A 7328-nucleotide genomic window follows, 5' to 3' on the forward strand; every position below is an offset into this window, starting at 1 on the left:
TAAATCAATTTTTCTTAATATAATTTTTTTACCATTAATAGTTTTTATTATTTTATTAAATTATATTTATTAAAATATGAATTGTAAAAGCACTACAATATGAAATCTGATTTTATTTCATTGAAAAAATATATATAGTTTGAGTAATGAAACGAATGTCATGGTCAATGATGACCATGAACACAATTTCACTGATGAATTTAATTAATTAATATTTCGAAACGTTTTATGCATGAAAAAATTTTACTAACGAAAATAAAGTATTCATTTTTCAAAATGTTTCATTTTGTATATGTTTCATCGTTTATTAGGACATCCCTTGTTTTAAAATTAGTTTGATTAGAAATTATTAATAGTCCAATCCTACTTCAATAACCGTTAATGAAATAGTTTCATATATCATTCACTACTACATGTCAAATGGTTTATCTTTCATTGTATGTGACAAGGAATCACGTGAGTTTATAACATAAATGGTGAAACAGTTTCATTCATTCATTTAATGAAACAAAATATTTTTTTTAGTATTCAAAAGATTTTATTACTTTTTGTTGATTTAAGTATGTTTTTATGTTTAATAATTTATTAGGATATACCTAGTTTCATTGCTTCTTACTTGATTTATTTTTAATGTGGATGTTATTTTATTTATAATATTTAGTCATAAAATGAAGATAATTTTTATTAAACATATAATTTGTTAGATTATTCTAACATGTTTGGTTAAAATCTTTGAAATGATATATATAGATTTTAAAACAATGAGTTTGTTTCATTAATGTTAGGATATTCACGATCTTGTTACCTCGTTTACAAAATCATACAAATTAAAATTTTGACAATTTTGCCATTTTTTTAATTAAAAATCAAACTTTTATTTTTATTTTCTTTTTTATTTCATAATATAAACACATTTAATCTTGATCATTGATCAAGAAAATTGATGGATAATATTGATTTGTAAGGTTTTCACAAATAAAGATGGTTTGTAATTAATCACTCCTCTCTCTCTCTCTCTCTCTCTCTCTCTCTATATATATATATATATATATTCATATTCTATTTTATATAGATTTTTCGGTTTTTTAATAACTGAGAGTTTGTCAACGTATCTCTCAAGATTAGGTCAAATACTTTGTATAATATTCCTACAAATAATAATTAATGACATGTTAAGTTTATACACAAGGTACGTTGATTTTACGTGTTGATTTTAATCAAAATGTTACACTTTGATAAGAGTTTATAAAAAATGTTTGGAGATCATAGGTTCGAATCCAAAAAGAAATAAAAAGTCCCTTTTGACCATAGAGGTTCAAATGCGATAATTCCGAACAACCTGCAAAGTAAGTGATCGTCCAAATATTAGCGACTCACATAGCGGGTTTGATATTCAGATTAATCAAAAAAAAAAAATCTTATTGTTCGATAAAAATGATGAAACTCTTTTAATGTCTTCCAAGAATTATAACTTTTTTTCCTCAAATGCTTTTATCTTAAAATAACATGTGTAAATTGTTTTCATGACTTTCTTTTTAGGAGCATAAATGATACGAGACAACTCACGAGCTATTCGAGATCGATTCGGTCAACACTCGACTCGAATAGGCTCGACTCAACCTCGAACTCGACTCGACATATTAACGAGTCGAGTCGAACTACCCAATACTCGACTTGAAAAACTCGTAAGATACTCGATTTTTATATATAGTTAGTTTTAAAAATATAATCAGTTTTTTAATATAATATGTATAATATAATGTAATAAAAATGTCTTATATTTTTAAATATTTGAACTTTATTGTGCATTTTTAATTATAAAAACTATATCAATAACTTTTTTATTAAAATCATAATTAAAAAATTTTATAGAAGTGTTGGTGAAGTTGTTCCACATTGGAAGAGAGATAATAAAAAAAAGGTTGAAGAGTTGTTATAAAAGAGAGAGATGTGAATGAAATATGTAACTTTGTCTTTTTTATGATAAAGTTTGAGGTGTATCCTTTTAGTTTTTTAAAATTTAAAAGAACATATTTAAGTTTTATAATTTATAAGAGAAGACTTTAAAAAAATTCATAAATTTTGACGAGTGAGCTTGATTAGAGTTCGAGTTTGATCTTGATTCGAGTAGGAGTTCGAGCTTGGTTCGAGCTTCAAATGAGTTCGAGCTTGAGTTCGAGTTTAAAAAATTGCAATCGAGTTCGAGTCGAGTTTAGTTTTTAACTATTCGTGAGTTTTCGAGTCGAGTTCGAGTTTGAGAAATGACTATCGAGTTCGAGTTTTAGAAATGACTATCGAGTTCGAGTCGAGTACATTGATACTCGAGTTCGACTTGCATCATTTACACCCCTTGATTTTAAAACTGATACTCGAACTCGATAGTCATTTCTCAAGCTCGAACTCAATAACCATTTCTCAAACTCGAACTCGACTCGAAAACTCGCGAGTAGTTAAAAACTAAACTCGACTCAAACTCGATTGATGCATATTACAATTATATTAGGAATATAAAATAAGTTTTTAATATGAATTAAATATTTTTATTTAAAATCCACTGTTGAACCCATTTATGAGATTGTAAGTATTTATACTATATTATAAAACATTTGATAGAAAAAATTAAAAATCATTTTTTATGCATAGAATATTGTTTATTGATACATATTACTTGAAATTTAAGGTTACAAGTAAATTTGCATAAGTACAACTTACTAAATCCCTATTTTTAAATTTGTGTAAATATCTGCTGATAAACATAATCAAATACATGATAAACATTCATTTTAAATATTGAGAATCTAAAATATAATTAAGTTAATCATTGAGTTCTAACTGAATGTTTAATTATTATCTTTATAAAAAATTATGTTATTAAATCAAATATAAATTAACTTGTTATTAAATCTAAATTAAATTATAATAAAAAATTGAATTAAAGAAGTTACATAAAAAAACGAGAACTATTAGATAGTTAATTTGATACTAATTATCGATTTATTTTTCTACAAATTTTTATGCTATTTCAAACTTATATTTTAATTCAAAAATAAAAACATTATCACTTTCTGAAAACCACATAAAATCGTATTATATCGATAAAAACAAAAAATAAAAAATAAACATTAAAATTAAGATTTATTACATTGTATTATACGAATACCCTTCTAATTTATATAAGATATTGATAATATAACCACAAAATTATATGAAACAAATTACAGATGTTTAAAGATATTTCCAACCGGTTATTCTATAAAAATAAAAATAAAAATAAAAATAGAGGTAGTCATTATAACATTCAAAAAGAAGATATCATAAAATTTGGCTTTTATATTTAAAGATTATTATATTAACTTTTTTATAATTATTAATTCATATTCTGTTTTTAAATTTTGTAATTTATTTATTATGTGTATTTAAATTGTAAATTACTAACATAAACAAAAATGTGAATAATTGACTCAAAAACATGATTACATACTTAATCGTTTAAAAGTATGGAAGTTTTTAGGTTAATTTCTTTTATATTAAAAAGCTTAATCATTTATTTGTTCAAAAATTATTAGTTTGTTTGTATATTATTGAATTTTCTCTCTATTATATATATTTTAGTTTTACTATAAAGGTACTCGCATAATGTAGCCAGATAAATCTCGATTTTAATGTTTAGTTTTTATTCTGTCTCTATCGATATAATACGATTTTACGTGATTTTGAGAAAAACAATAATGTTTTTATTTTTGAATAAAATATATATTGGAAGATAACATAAAAATTTGAAAAAAAAAATAAACCGATATTAGTATCAAATTAACTATCTAATAGTTTTCGTTCTTTTGGTGTAACCTCTTTAATTCAATTTTTTATTTTAATTTAATTTAGATTTAATAATAAAGTAATTTATTTTTGGTTTAAAAATATAATTTTTTATAAAGATAATAATTAAGCATTCTCTTAGAACTTAATTATTATCTTAATTATATTTTAGATATTTTATATTTAAAATAAATGTTTATTCTGTACTTGATTATGTTTATCTGCAGCTACTTACACGAATTTAAAAATGGAGCTTTAATAAGTTGTATTTACGTAAAATTACTTGTAATCTTAATTTTAAATAATATATATCAATTATAAAAAATAATTTTTAAGAGTTTTTATCAAATATTTTATAATATAATATAGATAATACATTATAAACCAACTAATAAATATAATACAAATATAAATATAAATATAAATATTAAATGAATTCTGAAATTTTGTTTTCCTAATGATACACTACAACTAGTATATAGTACATAGACAGAAGGCGTCAGGCACGGAGGCAGAGTGGAAGGCAGGCTTGCAGCGTAGGTGGGGCGTTTGCTTGGGAGCAGAGGTTAACTTGCATTTTCCATCTGACAAAATTCCCTATTTTTTTTTTAAATCTAAATTAAGATTCTTTTCTCATTTTATATTTTTTGTCCCTATTATTTTAATTACCATTATACCTGTATGTTGGTTGGGTATACGATATTTTAAACAAATTATAAACGTTTCTGAAACAGACCTCAAAATCTTAAACCCCCCCCCCCCCCCCTAAACCGCACCTCTAGATGAGATATATCGGGCTCATTTCGTTTGGTTTTAATTTAAGGTACAATATTTTGCTGTTAAAAAATTATGATTCCTTGAAATTTGATAAAAATGTTTTTAAACATATACGTAGCATAGAATCGAGATGTTGTTCCAAGAGAAGACGCTCATATGGAGTCCCTAGAAGCCATGAATTGTAGCAACTTGAGCTATATTATCGAATGTTATAATTTACAAAAGTATCATCATCACCAAACTAACCACGCTGAATCCGCCAAATAGTAAAATTGATATAAATGATCAATGTCCATGGTGAATCTGATATTTCTTAACACAAACTTCGTTAGACCAAATGTCAAGGAGAATCGTGTCACTATCAAAAAAGAGATTATAAGAACTACAATCATCATCTTTACCAAGTTTTTCAAGCGTGTAATGTTGACTACTTTGAAAAAGAAGAACCAACATCTTTTAAGCATGGTTCACATAAATATGCTAATTTAATATTTGAAAATATATAGACTATATTATGAGGTTGAAAAGTCTTATAGACACTCTTATCTGTACGTGTAATAGCCGCAATTGTACAACATCTGTAGAGGGCATAAGCCTTTCCCGAACCCGTACGTTTGGAAAATCATTGTGGGATCAAAATTTTATGAGTTTAAAGTTTGTGATAAGAGAAGATCAATCCAAGTTTCTGATATGATCATATTATGGTACATATTTTCAAATCTTCAATGATTAGTTTGTCAAGCCTGCAAGCAACTAATTGTATTAGCATACTTGAAAGGAAACAACAAAGGTAATTATGACCCAATCTTAAAGAAGACTAATTCATGTGCGACATGAGGAATATATGACATATGCATATACAACAACTTGGCATCATGATCATGGCAGGCTAATCCCTCCATGGACACCTATTATCTTGGTAAAACTACGTTCTTGTTGATCCAAACTCTCAGTGATTTGATGATAATCTTTTATATTTAGTGAAAAATACTTAGTTCTGTTTTTGTTCAGTTTTAATGATTATCTCTGAGTATGTTCAGTGATCGTTGAACATGTATTATAAACTTCTCAATGAACAAGTATTCCTCAAAGACAAAACTCACATCAAAGGAACCTTCAGCAATGTCGAAAATGTAACTGAAGATAGAGACAACAGTTTGTGATCTAAAACGGATTCAGTGATAAAAAACATATCTAAATCGAAGTGTGAAATCTAACCAAGACTCAGCAAACACTGAAGAAACTCTAGAGTTAAACCAGTGTCAGCGATCAAAAGAATCTTGCTCCACAAGATTAGTTTTTGTCTTATCTTCCTGTATACAAATGACAACCCCATACCTCATATAGAAAAACACATGTATGGAGTTACTCTATTGTTCCAAGCGTGCTTACCTACTTTGTGAAAGACAATTATTCATATGCGGCCAAAAGCCTGCATACATAAAGACAAAGGACAAGCTCTCCACTAGATGTTTGCCACGTGCTTTATACCCTCTGACTTGCATTAAATGCAATGGGTATAAATAGCTAAAAGACTCTCTTCTCAGTAAGCATTCACAAGCACTCACAATCACATTCTTAGCAAGCACTTTCTCTCTTGCTCTCTTCTTTCTTATCTTCTATTCAGCTTGTGTGCTTCCAAGATTGTTTAAACAAGTTCTTAACTTTATCTTCTTCTGCAACAATATGTAAATTCTATATTGATCTTCTTTTATCAATAAACAAATTAAAAAGTGAAAACTGTGTGTTTGTGTTCAACCCTCCCCCTTCTACAAACTGCTACCTTTAAACTCTTGTAGATTTGTTTGGGACCAACCACTGTCAGAGCAGTGTTTATTATCTCCTTTTTAAAGATAATCTACTAACCATTTTCTTTAATTGGCTTTGCAAAACACAAACACAAACTTTCACGATAATGGCTCTCTTGCCAAACCTCCCAGATTTAGCAAAAGACAAATTCAGTCTCTGAAAAAATCAGATGTCCCTATTTTAGGAAGGTGTGGATCGTGAGGATCCCATACTATGTTGAAAATGGACCATATGTACCATTTGTAATATCTTCAGCAGTCCTTGCCACTGCTACCACTCTTGAAAGGCGGATTTCAAATCTCCCTCATCAATGGAGTGATGAAGACAAGAAGAAAATGGCTCTTCATACTAAAGCTAGATCTATTATAGCCATGTCTCTTCTTGATGAGATACATCACTCTGTGATGAAGCTTAAGACCTCTAAATCCATGTGGGACATATTATGTGTGTTTAATATGAAGGTACCACTGAGGTACAAGAGACGAGAAACATAAACCTGGTGAGACAATATGAAAGTTTATTTGTGGCAAAACTGAATCTTTGTCTAAGGTACACCAACGCTTTAACTGCCTTCTCATTGACCTCAGGACCATTGGAAGAGAATATTCCAACTCTAAGATGCTGAAAAAAATATTCTTAGAATGTTTTCCAGAATCATGGGATAGTTATACCATGTTCTCAAGATGTCAAAAGACACGTCCACTCTCTCAGAGCACTCTTTATGGAATTTTTCTCAATCATGAGCAACCTCGCCAGCTGAAGAAGAACCTCATTAGAGATTCAAAGGAGTCAAAAATCTCTCGTGTAGCTTTACTCTCTGAGACTCCTTTAGCGACCACTCCCTCTCTCTCAAAACTGAATTAGATCCATCTAACTCTGAGGACTTAATAGACGCTGACGTTTTAGAGTTTGATGAGTCACTGGCT

Source organism: Cynara cardunculus, assembly GCF_001531365.2.
Source record: "Cynara cardunculus var. scolymus isolate 2C chromosome LG 8, CcrdV1, whole genome shotgun sequence".
NCBI classification, from domain to species: domain Eukaryota; kingdom Viridiplantae; phylum Streptophyta; class Magnoliopsida; order Asterales; family Asteraceae; genus Cynara; species Cynara cardunculus.